The following is a 13,176-nucleotide window of genomic DNA, read 5'->3' as shown; positions in this document are numbered from 1 at the left end:
CAGCTGCCACCGGGCGCGGGGCGGCGATGGGGGCGCTGCTGGCGCTCTGTCTGCTCGTGGGCTTGCTGCGCTGGGGCCCGGCGGGGCGCGCAGCAGCCTGGGGAATATTGCCACGGCTGGGTGGACGCGCAGGGCAACTACCACGAGGGGTTCCAGTGCCCCGAGGACTTCGACACGCAGGACGCCACCATTTGCTGCGGCTCGTGTGCGCTGCGCTACTGCTGCGCTGCAGCCGACGCCAGGTTGGAGCAGGGCGGCTGCACCAACGACCGCGGAGAGCTGGAGCATCCTGGCATCACCGCGCGTAAGTGCGGTATCCCTGGGCGGACAAGGCTCGCCCACCCGACACAGGTCGGGCCTTACTAGCTCAGGCCGCAAAGTGAACCCCGCTGGGTCTAGGGATCGAGGAAAAAGTGGGTGATCGTATTTCAGGTCAGGGGTCCTATCGCTTGGCAGTTTGGATCCCAGCTGCACGTGGTCCCCACGGTTCGGCCCTAGGGGAAGTTTGCAAGGGTTCGCAGGAACTGCAGGGCTGGCGGGCACCTGGTGCTTCTGGGAAAGACAGCTGGAGCTAGGTTGGGTTTCCTGGGCGCTCTGGTCAAATGGGGGAAGCTCCAGAAGTGCCGGTGCCAGGGAACGCGACTCTGATCAAGAGCCCAAGTACAGTTCCGCAGGCTGATTTTTCAACCCCTTATTTTCTTTTGTCCAGTACTAGCATTTCGTCACTCTTCCAACTTCCTTTCAATCCCTGCATCCAATTACCCTCTCTAGCCCACCCCCTATTGTCACGCTTTTCAGAAACACCAAGTCTTCGAGGTGAGGATTTAAAATTCAGGGTCACAGGGCTTCCTCAAGGGCCCCTATTCTCACGTCGGAAAACACGGGTCAAATTTCCGCTCACTTGTCCACTTGCACTCAATTAGAGGTAAATTCAGGTCCCCAGCTGAGGAAAATTTACACCTTGAAAAAAAGTTTTCCACTTGAGTTGGAACATCAGGGAAAGCCTTTACAGCTCAAGGCGATGGTTTTACTGCCAGGAAACCCGAGAAGCCTGCGGAGCTGAGAGCCTGTGACTCCCGGACTGGGAGGAAGCAGCGAGCGGGGCCTGCACACTAAGATTCCCAGAAAGGCAGGGGAGAGAAACAAGAGCAGTCATTTGAATCCCATCCTGCGATTGACAACCCATAGAAGAGGGATCAGCATCTCGGTGTTTTCCTTTGGGATTTAATTTGGGGGGGGGGGGAGGGAGGGGGGAGTGTTAAAAAGCCCAGTCCGGAGGATCTGGGAGGTAGTTTCTAGACAACACAGTGGAAAGCAGGGGGCTCTAGGCTATCACAGCCTGTTAGAAAACCAAACTTCTCTGCTCCTCTAGGCAGGGCTAAGCCTGCCTCCTGGGTGGGGAGCGCATTGTCCAAAAAAGAGACCGGAGGATAGGAGCACTCTCCCCACTTACTGAGTCTGAGACCAGGCCAAACCAGATGGATAGTGTGACTTTGTCTCCTGCCAGCAGTTTAACCTCTAGTGACTCAACTATACCGGGCCTCTTCTCAAATTTAAAATGGGCCTATTGCCATCAAAGAGTCAGTTTATTGATGAAACTAGCATACAACTGTTGGGGTCAGCACACAAGGAGTGCAGGCTAACTTCACCTGGCCTGTACACACCACTGTACTCACATGGGGGACATAAGGGACGCTGAAGAACTCAGAGTTAGTAGCCCATGGGTAGTTGCTACCTGTTACTCCCTGGCTGAGTCTTTGGAAAAGACATGTATTTTTACCTGGCTAAGAGGGAGTTTTCTATCTCACAAGGCCTCTGTGATAAATGTCGAATCTGATACAGAAAACCAGGCTCAAGGGCCTGAGTAAACCCAGGTGTCTTGTCGGCTGCCCCTAAGCTGGAGACTGCATCTCAGCGTGGCTCTTTTACACAGAGAAGAGACCAAGAGAGCTGCCCTGATACCTCTGGAAAAGAACGTCTTCTTTCTATCTGCCTTTTAGAGATGGGGGCTCTGTCTTGGGAATGTGCTTAGAAAAAGAGTCTGGGTCACCAATACTGAGAACTACATGTTGTTCTTTCTGTGGGTGGGAGTATAGACACAGAGGTATGACATCTGGAGTCAGACTGGTGATTTGTGAGATGGTGGGAGACACAGTAAATTGGGGCTCACCATGGATTGCTTTCTCCTGCTCTTTCTAGAGCTGTATAACACCCTGGGGCTTCATTCAACAGGCCTGGTTCTCATTGCTTAGTCTGGAAATGTTTGGACAGGAGATGGATTGTCAGTCTAGGAGATGGGTTAGGCCTTTAAGTGTCCCACCGTGATCAAACTCCTAAAACCTAGATTTAAAAGCACATGCATGGTGACCCTCCCAAGCCCACCCTCTCCCTTCAGTGCATGAAGAGGACGATAGGCTTTCGGACTTCCAGATGTTCAGTATGATGGCTAATTGCTAACAGAGGCTACAGCACCCGTTTGCGTCCTCCCTGCCAGGAATAGGAAGAGCATTCCTTCACCATGGTTTGTACTTTGGAGGTTGCCAGTCACATGCTCTAAAAAAACGGAGCTGACAGCGGTAGCTATAATGAGCCTCTGCCTCCTGTCTCTTAAGACACTAAAGCAGAGGCTAGGGTTTGAGTGGCTTTTACCCTGCATCTGTGTATGTCTGCTTTTGCCTTTCAGAGCCGTCTACGTCCCCTTCCTGATCGTCGGCTCCATCTTCATCGCCTTCATCATTTTGGGCTCGTTAGTGGCTATCTATTGTTGCACCTGTTTGAGACCCAAGGAGCCCTCCAGCAGCCGATCCGCTTCTCACTCCGAAGCTATCAGACAGAGACCTTACCCATGATCCTCACCTCCACCAGTCTCAGAGCAGCTTCTAGGCAGTCCAGCACAGCCACCAGCTCCAGCTCCACAGGAGGATCGGTCCGAAGGTTCTCCTTTGCCAGGGCTGAGCCAAGCTGCTTGGTACCCTCATCACCTCCACCTTACACCACTGGCCACACCATACACCTAACCCAACCATCCGGTTTCCTGGTGTCGCCCCAGTATTTTGCATACCCTCTCCAGCAGGAGCCCCCATTACCTGGGAAAAGCTGTCCAGATTTCAGTTCCAGTTGACGGGCGGTGGTTGTGAATAGGCCATAGAGCAAAAAGGCAGCCAGGTGGAGTGTTGCTGTCTTGGCCAAGTCACTCTCACTTCTGAGGAAATTTGTGGTAACCCATCAAGCTCATGGAAGAAAGGTCCAGAATGATTCGGCACTTTCTGGTCTTGAGGTCCTTGGCTACAATTACAGGAGACCTAGCAACCATGGTGAACATGACAACTTATTCACCTTTTGTTAAAATATTCATCAGCTTGATGTTCAGTTTCCAAGTTGAAAGAAAATATTTTACTGGACAATTCAGCTATTCTTTGTAGAAAAGTGCTCTGTGTTCCTTTTCCTGTGTTGAATTACAGTACAAATATATACATAAATAAGGAAAGACATATACTTAACTTTAATTATAAAGGTTCACTTAAAAACTAACTGTTAAGTAAGCTTAAAGGCCAGTGAACTACCTATTTATAATTTTTGGAGCAACCTAACCATAAGTAATATTAGTACGATGAGAACATTTACTTCTTAAATTAATAACAAATTTGTTTAAAATGTGAGTTTTCTTTTTCCAAAATACAAGGTTTCAGTAACCACATGGAAGCTTAAAATTTTAAATATATACTCAGACATTTGTTGTAACACAGATTCTGGGTAAAAATCACCTTCCCCGCCAACCTGAGGGAATATTTATTGCAGACTTTTTGTTCAGCAATATTAGTGTTTAAACGGAAGTTGGACAATTGGGTCTTAAAACATTTATTTGTATAAAGAATTATATATAAAAGTGAAGATTTGTAATTTAATTTACTTACCACATTGACAGTACTAATTATTTAGAAGTCACACTGTAACTTTGCTCAAAGTCGGGGGGTGGGCATTAGTGTGAGCAGTCAGTATTCCACATTTTATGTGCCACTGTGTTTGATATCTGGTTACAACGCATAAGGACCAGGCTAGAAACAATAAATAAGTTTATCTGGTTTCCTCTATTTGAAGTCTTCAAATCAGGATTTTTTTATTTTATGCTCTTAGTGACAATTCTTTTGCTATCTAATAAGAGGATAGATTTTTATCCCACACTCCATCTTTTAAAATTAAGGTAAAATTGGCATCCTCAGGACTTTGGAAAGCAGCAGAGGTCTGTTTTTATAGAGTCCTTAAAAACAGTCTCTCTGTGGTCCTCACATGTCACTTGGCCTGTAGAGTTTGACTACCCGGATATTTTTCCATAGAATGTTCTGGGTTTTTGTTATACATAGAAGATGTGACATTACTAGTCCTACTCTACTGTGAGCTCAGTCCTGCCCTACTGTGGGCTCAGCCCAACCCTCCTCAGGCAATGCACCCACCTGTTACCAATTCCTTTCCTGTTCATCCACGTGCCCCATCTCCTTTACTACCACCACTGGTGCACTTGGAGAGTCTAGCTTATGGGAATTTGTTCTGTCAGGTATCATCTTCAGTAGCCCTGTCCTAACTCAACAGAGGTAGAATCCTGCCCTAGGAGGGTTAATTGGCTTCCTTGTTTTCCAGTTGAGGGTCAGAGAAAACCAGTTGGAAGGCATTACTCCTTTGCCAGGAAGTTAGAGGGGTGCCAACTCCGAGTCCTTTCTCCCACATGCAAATTTGGTCTTTCTCCCAAGTAGTCAAGATTACACGCAAAACAACTAAAGAGACAGCGGGATGTAAAGAACAAATGTTTGAGACTGTGCTCAGACCCACACAACTGGATCAGCATCCTGGTTGTAGTATCTCTGGACCATTTCTTTGACAGTTTTAAGTTAACTTCACAAGCCAAGCCCAGTGCTGAGCAGTTGTGTGTTAACGCCCCCGATCCTCCAAACAACTCAGAGGTATTATACTTGCCATCTTCAGATTTGGAAACGGAGGAAGAGACTTTCTGCAGCAAGTTAATATTGGAGTTGGTGTGTAGAGAATGATTTAAACACCAGGATGACACCTGCTTTAAAACGTATTTAGTTTGTTTTTTGAGATAGGGTGTCCCTACATAGCAAGGCTGGTCTAGAACTCATAATCCTGCCGCCTCAGCACCCCCCACCCTGGGGTTATGGCTGTGTGATGTCACACCCTGCTTTAATGTGCTGATTCTTGGCCCTACTAAGTGCAATGAATGTTTCTTATTTTGTAATCTCTCTAATTGTCAAAAAAATGAATTACAGGCAATATATCTGTAATTAAAATAAACCCATTCTGTGTGCTAATGAGAGGGAGGGAGGGGGAGAGAGGGGGAGAGAGCAAGAACAAGAGCCAGAGGGAGCAAGACTGAGAGAGTGGGAGGGGGAGAGGGAAGAGAGAGAGAGAGAGAGAGAGAGAGAGAGAGAGAGAGAGAGAGAGAGAGAGAGAATGGAAGCTTCAGCAGACTATTAAGGACTCACAGAGAGGTGACTGAGCCAATTTCGCCCTTTCATGCCCAGTTCCACAGTGTCTGCTCGAGTACAGAAATGCCCCATCCCGTGCTAAGCACAGATCCAGTTTGTCAGTGGCTATACTTTGTTTCCTGCTACTTTGGAGAACAGAATGCATTCTTTAGGCACACTGGTGCCGAGTGATTCATGGAGTGCTCTCATCTAGACTTCCCTGCTGCTGTGGGATTCGCCAACCAATCAGCTGGCTATATAGTGTTTAAAACTAGGATGGTGTTGTGTATGTAATTTATTGTCATGTGGCATTCAGTGACATTGAATCAAATCATATACTCATGTACTTGGTGACACAAAATGTATCTTTGTACAAGCCTTCTCTTTGGAAGCTAAGTGGCTGCTAATACTATTTGTGATCTTAACATAATAAAGCCATCCCTTGGTAAGTTTTAGACGTGTCTCTTTCAACAAGCCTTTGAATCACATTCCTTACATTTGGGTCTGGCCCTGTGTGAGGCTCCATTGAAAACTCCAAGTGGAATTAAATGCAGTTCCTATCCCAGATACCTCTACTCTCCATTACTGGCTGGGACAAGGCAACTAGGGCTTGAGATGGGATGTTGCAGGTGCTTTAGAAAAAGCTCTATATTGACCAGGAACATGGCTCAGTGGATAAACGTACAAGTCTGAGAGGCGGGAGTTTGGGTCCTTGACATCCACATAAATGCTGAATGAGTATGGCAGCCACTTTGTATTTCCAACTTCCCTATGAAGTTGAAGACAGGGGATCTCTGGCAAGCTGGCTAGTTAGACTAGCTAAATCAGTGAGCTCTAGTTCAACTGAGGAACCCTGCCTCAATGAATAAGGTAGAGGGCAGGCAATCAAAGAGACTCCTGATAATAATCCTCGGGCTTCCACATACACAGTCCACATACAAATGTGGCACCCCCTGCAAACACACATACACACATGTGCAAACATCACACATACACATGCAAAAAAAAAAAATGGAGAATCGATATCATCCCTTCTCCCAGGGAGCTCACAGTCAGGTAGAAGAAGATGCGTCTATAGCCTAGTCTTTAGGATGCTGTGGTTATAACAGTGATGCAGGATGGACAGACTCATACTGAGGGCCTGCTGTGGGGTGTGAGCTGGAAAACCATGTGGTGGGTTTGAGTGAGGAACACTAATGGGGGGGGGCAGTAGAGAAGAGTAATGGAATTAAGAGGCAAGATCTGTGAAGGTAAAAGCGTCAGGAGCACCCAGGGTCAGATTAGAACTCTTGAACATCAACATCGCAAGTTAAGTTATTAAGGAAGTAAAAAGTGTTAACATATACTACATACCTGGCTATTTAAAAATTGCATTAGACATTCAATGTTAATGAAATTATTCTGACAGTGTTTTTCTTTCAATTGCTAGTAGTTTGTACTTGGAGGCAAAGACCAATCGTTACTATTTCATATTCTCCAAACATATTAAATGCAAGTGGCAGCCTTGAAATATTTTATGAGGGACTGTGAATTGCTCATATCTTCATTTTTGGACAATTAAACATGGGGGATCAGTCATGCCATTTGGAATCTCTGAGGACATGCTCACTGTGTCCCACTACCACAAAACACAGTGGCAAGTTATCTGGATGAACATCTTATTATTTTTCACAAAGAATTAAGAGTCTCAGCATCCTCAAAATGTGATGGTTACAAAAACTAGAATTCTACATTTTGAAACGTGGTCATTCCTATAATTAGATTTATTAATCATCACTCATTTCTCAAGACACTTCTACACTACCTTGCTGAGTTTCCAGTCAGTCCTCCCTCTGATGTAGGACTGTCCTATGCTTGTCTTATAGATGGGGAAACCACAGTAGAAGGATGAGCAGCATGTCCTAGGACGACAAACAGGATAGGAGAGATAACCCTTGTGTCCTGGGAGGTCAGCTCTGCAACTCTGTGTTCTTTATGACATCAGCCTAGAAGGACCACGTTTCTTAGGAAAACATCCCAAAATATTTCTCAGAAAATCCACTGGGGGAAAGTGACTAGTTGCACTGTGTCTTGCATATCCTATAGCATCATGGGTCCGGATAGATATGAAGTTCATGCTATATCATGAGAGCACGGAAAGGAACATTAGATGATGCACATTTCCCACTTTACATGTAAGAAATGGAAGACACCAAGTTTGACTTTTGAGCTTTTATGTCTGGTTATTTTCTGGCTCTTGCTTAGAAGGGTCTTTTGACTATTTGCTTTACCTCTTGCTTTTTTCATTTGTAAGATGGGAATGTTAATAGTAGCTTGTTGCTTTGAGCTGTCCGGAGAAGAACCACTCTCTCAGATCAGCTGCACTCTAATGGGGAGGGATCTGGGTAGAAATTAATGGATAGAAATTAATGGTATGGAGAGTAAAAATACTGTAAAGTAAAAATGAAAGGCCAGTTGCTGTGGGATAGCATGTACCTCTGACTGGGGATGGAGAACAGAAAATGATGTCTTGATGAATCATTGGCCTCTTGAGAAATGGCCAAATTCCTGTTGTTGCCCATTATTGGTCCAGCGTCTGGAGTGCTATGGTTGCCATTAGTCAGTTTTCCAGCACTGTCACAAAATATCTGAGGCTGAACTTTAGAATATAAAAAGGTTTATTTGGGCTCAGTTTGGGAGGTTCTGTTTGCTTTGGGCTCATGACAGCATATCAGAGCAGGAACATGTAGGAAGCAAAGCTTCATCCTTCATGAGTGGCAGGGAAGAGCAGGATTGAGGAGGGGCCAGGGTTACCCTCCTTGAGAACCTGTCTCCAAACATCTTCCACTAGGCCCCACCTCCCAGTACTACCACCTGTGGACCGAGCCTTTAACACATGGGCCCAAACCACTGCCTGGGCTTTGCATTCACTTTATCATAAGCTTTAGGAAACAAATCTAACAGAGTAATTTTGCTTTAAAATTGATTATTCATTCCAAAGCCTACGGATTATATTTTGAATTGTCCAAATGGATAGACTGTTTACTCTTATTTTTTCTGCCTGCTTTTTCTCTTTCTTTCTTTCTTTCTTTCTTTCTTTCTTTCTTTCTTTCTTTCTTTCTCTTTCTTTCTTCCTTTCTCTTCTTTCTTTCTTTCTTTCTTTCTTTCTTTCTTTCTCTTTCTTTCTTTCTTTTTTTTGTTGTTTTTTTCGAGACAGGGTTTCTCTGTGTAGCCCTGGCTGTCCTGGAACTCACTCTGTAGACCAGGCTGGCCTTGAACTCAGAAATCTGCCTGCCTCTGCCTCCCAAGTGCTGGGATTAAAGGCTTGTGCCACCACCACCCGGCATATCTATCTTTCTTTCTTTCTTTCTTTCTTTCTTTCTTTCTTTCTTTCTTTCTTTCTTTCTTTCTGTGTGTCTGCATTAGGTGGATTTGAACCCACAGGAAAAAAATTCCCTAAACTGAAATAACTAAAAGGCTTCCTAAAATATATACAGTTACAACCAGGAATCTGATACATTACACTAAACTGGTATCATTTTACTTTTTAAAATTTCATGTATGTTTAGGGAAAATACAAATTTATAAGCATGCTAAGTTATTTAGGGAGCAAAGTGTTAACACGTATTACTACATGCCTAGTTATTTAGAACTTTCAATGAACGTTCATTATTAGTGAGATTTTCTGACAGCGTTTTTCTTGCAATCGCTAGCTACCCAGTCTGTACTTAATAAAGACCAAACGTTATAACATATTTCATATTTTCCAACACCGTTTTATAAGCTTACTTGTGAAATTATCCAGGTTTGAAAGGCTTCTCTTCATTAAACTGGGGTGGCTGTGTTACAGCAATGGTAGCTTTAAGTTAAAGATGCTGTAAGCATGAGAAAACAGACTTTAAATGGGGATGACATACCGAATTGTGAGGGTGTGTTTCAAGTTTGCTGTTGCCTATAGCAACAGCAGAAGGCATCCTAAGTCAAGGCGTCAGTATCAGCACACATGTAACCCCCACCCTTTTAAAGGGGAATGGCAGTTAGTGTGTAAACTGTAATAGAACACAGAGGTAACTTCTCCATAAACTGTTTTACTGGGGCTTTGCATGAAGATCGACCACCAGGTGCCTCAGGAAGTCTGGGAAGAAGGACAGGGGCTCCCAACAGCTAAACAGACATGGTGTTGTCAAATCAGATGCTTTTCAGTATCTCATTTTAGTACCCCTGTATTAAGAACTTCGATTCTAGCAGTTTACCAAATACATCTTCATTGGGTGAGCTTTTATTAAAAGATGCTTGTTTCTGAAAAAAAAAAATGACACTTATTCCATGTTTCCATATACTTTTGGCCCATTTTATTATTTTATGGTTACTTCCTTCAAATGTTGGCTAAACTTGGCCACCTCTCCCTCTCTCTTTAAAGTGGGTTTAGAGAACCTATGAAAATTCATCCAACACAAAAGGACAGAGACCTTTAGTGAACTGTTTACTGACAAGCTGGTTTAAAATGCAGAGATACCTGTCAGACATTTCTAGACAATAAATTTGAAATATAGTAACTTTCCAAAAAAAAATATTTGCATTAAGTACACAAACTACTCTCCTATCAAATTAGGACTAATATTCTATCTCATTTAGTTGAATTAAATTGATTTAAATACAGCTGTAAATGTTATGAAGTGACCAGTTGGATACAGCATCCCAGACTATAGTTACCGTGGGTTTGTGCCTTTATAAAGCAACATAATTTCTAAAAGTAGCAATCAATACCAGCCAGTTCCTTTATATAATGGTAAAGTTTATTTTATTTTTTAATAACAATTAGAGGACAAAAATGTTTAAAATTTGCAGTTTAAAACATGCACATTCACAAAAGGCCGATGACACGGGACAGTGCATAGAAATGGAGTTGATACTCAACATTTGTAACTATTTATAAAACACAGTGCATCAAACATCAAGATACACAAACCTGAGAGAACCACTTTAAGCACAGATTCGACACTTATCCACGCATGCAGCATCACGATCGTTACAGCCGTGTCGGCAGGAATGGCTTTTCCACGGAGCTGAATGTCTATTTTATTATTTTTTTTTAAAGCAAACTGCAGCCTTTCATAGCTGCCTTCCAAGGCTGCCGTCTTACTTTAACTTCATACACTTGAAAAGGTGAGAAATGAGCCCGAGGAGGCTGCAAACGGGGCACTCGCTGCATTTATGGCTTCTAGTCTACGACTGGGAATCTCATCTCCACCAGAGCGTACTTACCAACGGAAAGCTGCTGCTAATTCAAAGTGAGCGCACAGGCCAGTCCACCTTTCTTCCTAGTTAAGGAAGATTTATTTGCTGAGAAGTTTTATGAACTTTCTAAAGAAGAGTTCTTGGAGGCAAGCTAAACAGAAGATTCAATTAAATAATAATAATAATAATAATAATAATAATAATAATAATAATAATAATAATAATAAGATTTAGCTGAATTTGTTGGAACTTGTAAAACAACCCATTTATTTCTTTAAAAAAAAAAAAGTTGTGTGGAGGACTGATTAGCTTGTCCACTGAATATTCAGGTCTACTTAGGTCATGGTAAAGTTTCATAAGACAGAAATAAATATAAGGATTTACACAAAAGCCATGCATTTGCCTGAATCACCTTAAATATTATTTCATGCAAACCATAAACCTATCCAAAAAAAAAAAAAACCAAAACACACATACAAACACACACACACACACACACCAAAAACCTCAACCAGCTGCTTTTCTACAGAAAGTAAATCAATACGAAACACGAAAGGCATTTATTTCCTTTTCTTAAGATTTACCTTACATTCCATTTTAATAACTGTTGAAGGTTAATTAAAACACAGCAAAGTATAACTAAGTTTCACAAGTGTTTTATTTTAATGTGAGAAAAATCAGACTACGATATGTTTAAGAAACAGTCCGGAAATACTCATCATTACAAAGCATTTATGAGGCACGGACCACACGGTGCTATTGTAAGCAACGGACAGAAGGAATTCTTTATACTTGTTCACCATGGTGTGAATGAGTGGGGCATTTCCTTGATAAATTTTGTAGCTTAATTATCAGACTAACGATTCGTTTCATGATGCAAGTTTTAAGACCAGGAACCATCAAAGACCAAGTGTTTGATGAATAGCTTTATAATAGTTATACACTGATTAAAAAGGATACCACCCATTGCTTTCTGACTAGCATTTGTTTTCTGAAAGGTCATCTTTAAATCATAGGTTATGAGTGTGGCACTGAGTACAGAACAAATTAACCTACTGTGAATGTCACATCAGCTATCTGGGACTCTGAATTGAAAAATTAAAGTATATCATTAAATGCTGAGATAACATGCTTTTACCTGTTGGGAAGGAAAAGGACTCACTGACTCTCTTTAATGACAACACAATCCATGGCTCTCTTGTTTGGCATTATCCCTTTACCTGCCTGGGTGAGAGAGAGCTTTGCAGTAAGTTCTCCTGACTGCTGATGCTGTCTCCCAGGGAACACTGAGTGAAGTACCAGCCAAGAGGCACATTTACTGTGTTAAATGTCCTAGGTTCCTGAGAGCATTGCTTTCCTGCTAATACCTTCATGAATAGAGCATCTTTCAGGTGTGAGACAGTAGTGAACTGTTAGGTGTATATCTAACACACAGAGAAAGTCTGTGCTCCACATTGATGTGTGATATCCCAGGGACCCAACATGAACGATTCACCTCCAGATTTTCAATGCTAGAGTAATGAGGATTTTCTGCCATAAACAGCCTTTTCTGGATTGTAAACATTACAAAGCAATCATGTCAACATTTACCAGAGTCCCCTATAGGGGACTTTTAAATTGGAGTTATATGTTGTTTATTTCAGAAAACATAGGCTTAAAGTCATTTTGAGTGCAGCCGTTCAAATCCATGGTAAAAACCATATGCCTTTTCCCCAGCTGACAAAGGTTAGAAACTGAAGAGGATTAAGTCTCTATACACTCAGCTGCAATAGCAAGTCTCTATTTCAAGTTTTACTCCCCGTGCTCTCCCCATCGTAAGAACAGGGAGACCAAGTTAATGCCCGTCATTCAAACACAGGATCCAGGGACAAAAGGCATGAAGAGTCTCATTTTCAGGGTATGATGTATACTGATTAACCATGAGTATACTCTGGTGGAAGAGATCCATCAAAACAATTCATGATTCAACACAAAAAGAGGACATTAGATTTCCAGGCGGAGGTCAGAAGATTCCTTTCTCATTTATAATGTTTTCATGTGAGGAATCTGGAGACAGATACCTCTGATGGCTAGGGCAAAGGAAATCGAGCCTTTTTTGGATAACCACTCATTTGGGTGGGTGGGTGGGGTATGACCTCAATTGCCACCACCAGGAGGCTGAGGAGAACCCACTCTCCAGATTCAGCTGGTAGATGGCTAAGACTACAGCCTCACAACCTGGAAGGTCAGCTTAGTTTCTAGGTGTATGGTTCTGCTAGATGTTTTGATTCCTGTGTCGGCTGATCTGAGCTCCAAACGGGATGGTCTGAGATGTAAGCTATGTCCACTCTGCTCCCTTTAGAATTACGTGAGTTTTTAGAACCTCTTATTTGCAGGGAATGTGGAAACACACTGGTAACTAGCTACAGATTTAGAGAAGAGACTCGGAATCTAGTTTTAAATTCAGACCAAGAAAAGGGGAGTGGGCAATGAAATGATT

The 13,176-nt window shown here is 42.9% G+C and overlaps 1 pseudogene; it reads left to right on the top strand.

Annotated features, from left to right (window-relative positions):
* Positions 1–26: 26 nt before the first annotated feature.
* Positions 27–3,565, top strand: LOC117701613 (protein shisa-3 homolog; annotated as a pseudogene).
* The last annotated feature ends 9,611 nt before the right edge of the window (positions 3,566–13,176 follow it).

The sequence above is a fragment of the Arvicanthis niloticus genome, unplaced genomic scaffold, assembly GCF_011762505.2.
Source record: "Arvicanthis niloticus isolate mArvNil1 unplaced genomic scaffold, mArvNil1.pat.X pat_scaffold_1474_arrow_ctg1, whole genome shotgun sequence".
NCBI classification, from domain to species: Eukaryota; Metazoa; Chordata; class Mammalia; order Rodentia; family Muridae; genus Arvicanthis; species Arvicanthis niloticus.
This window is presented reverse-complemented; position numbering and strand designations above follow the sequence as displayed.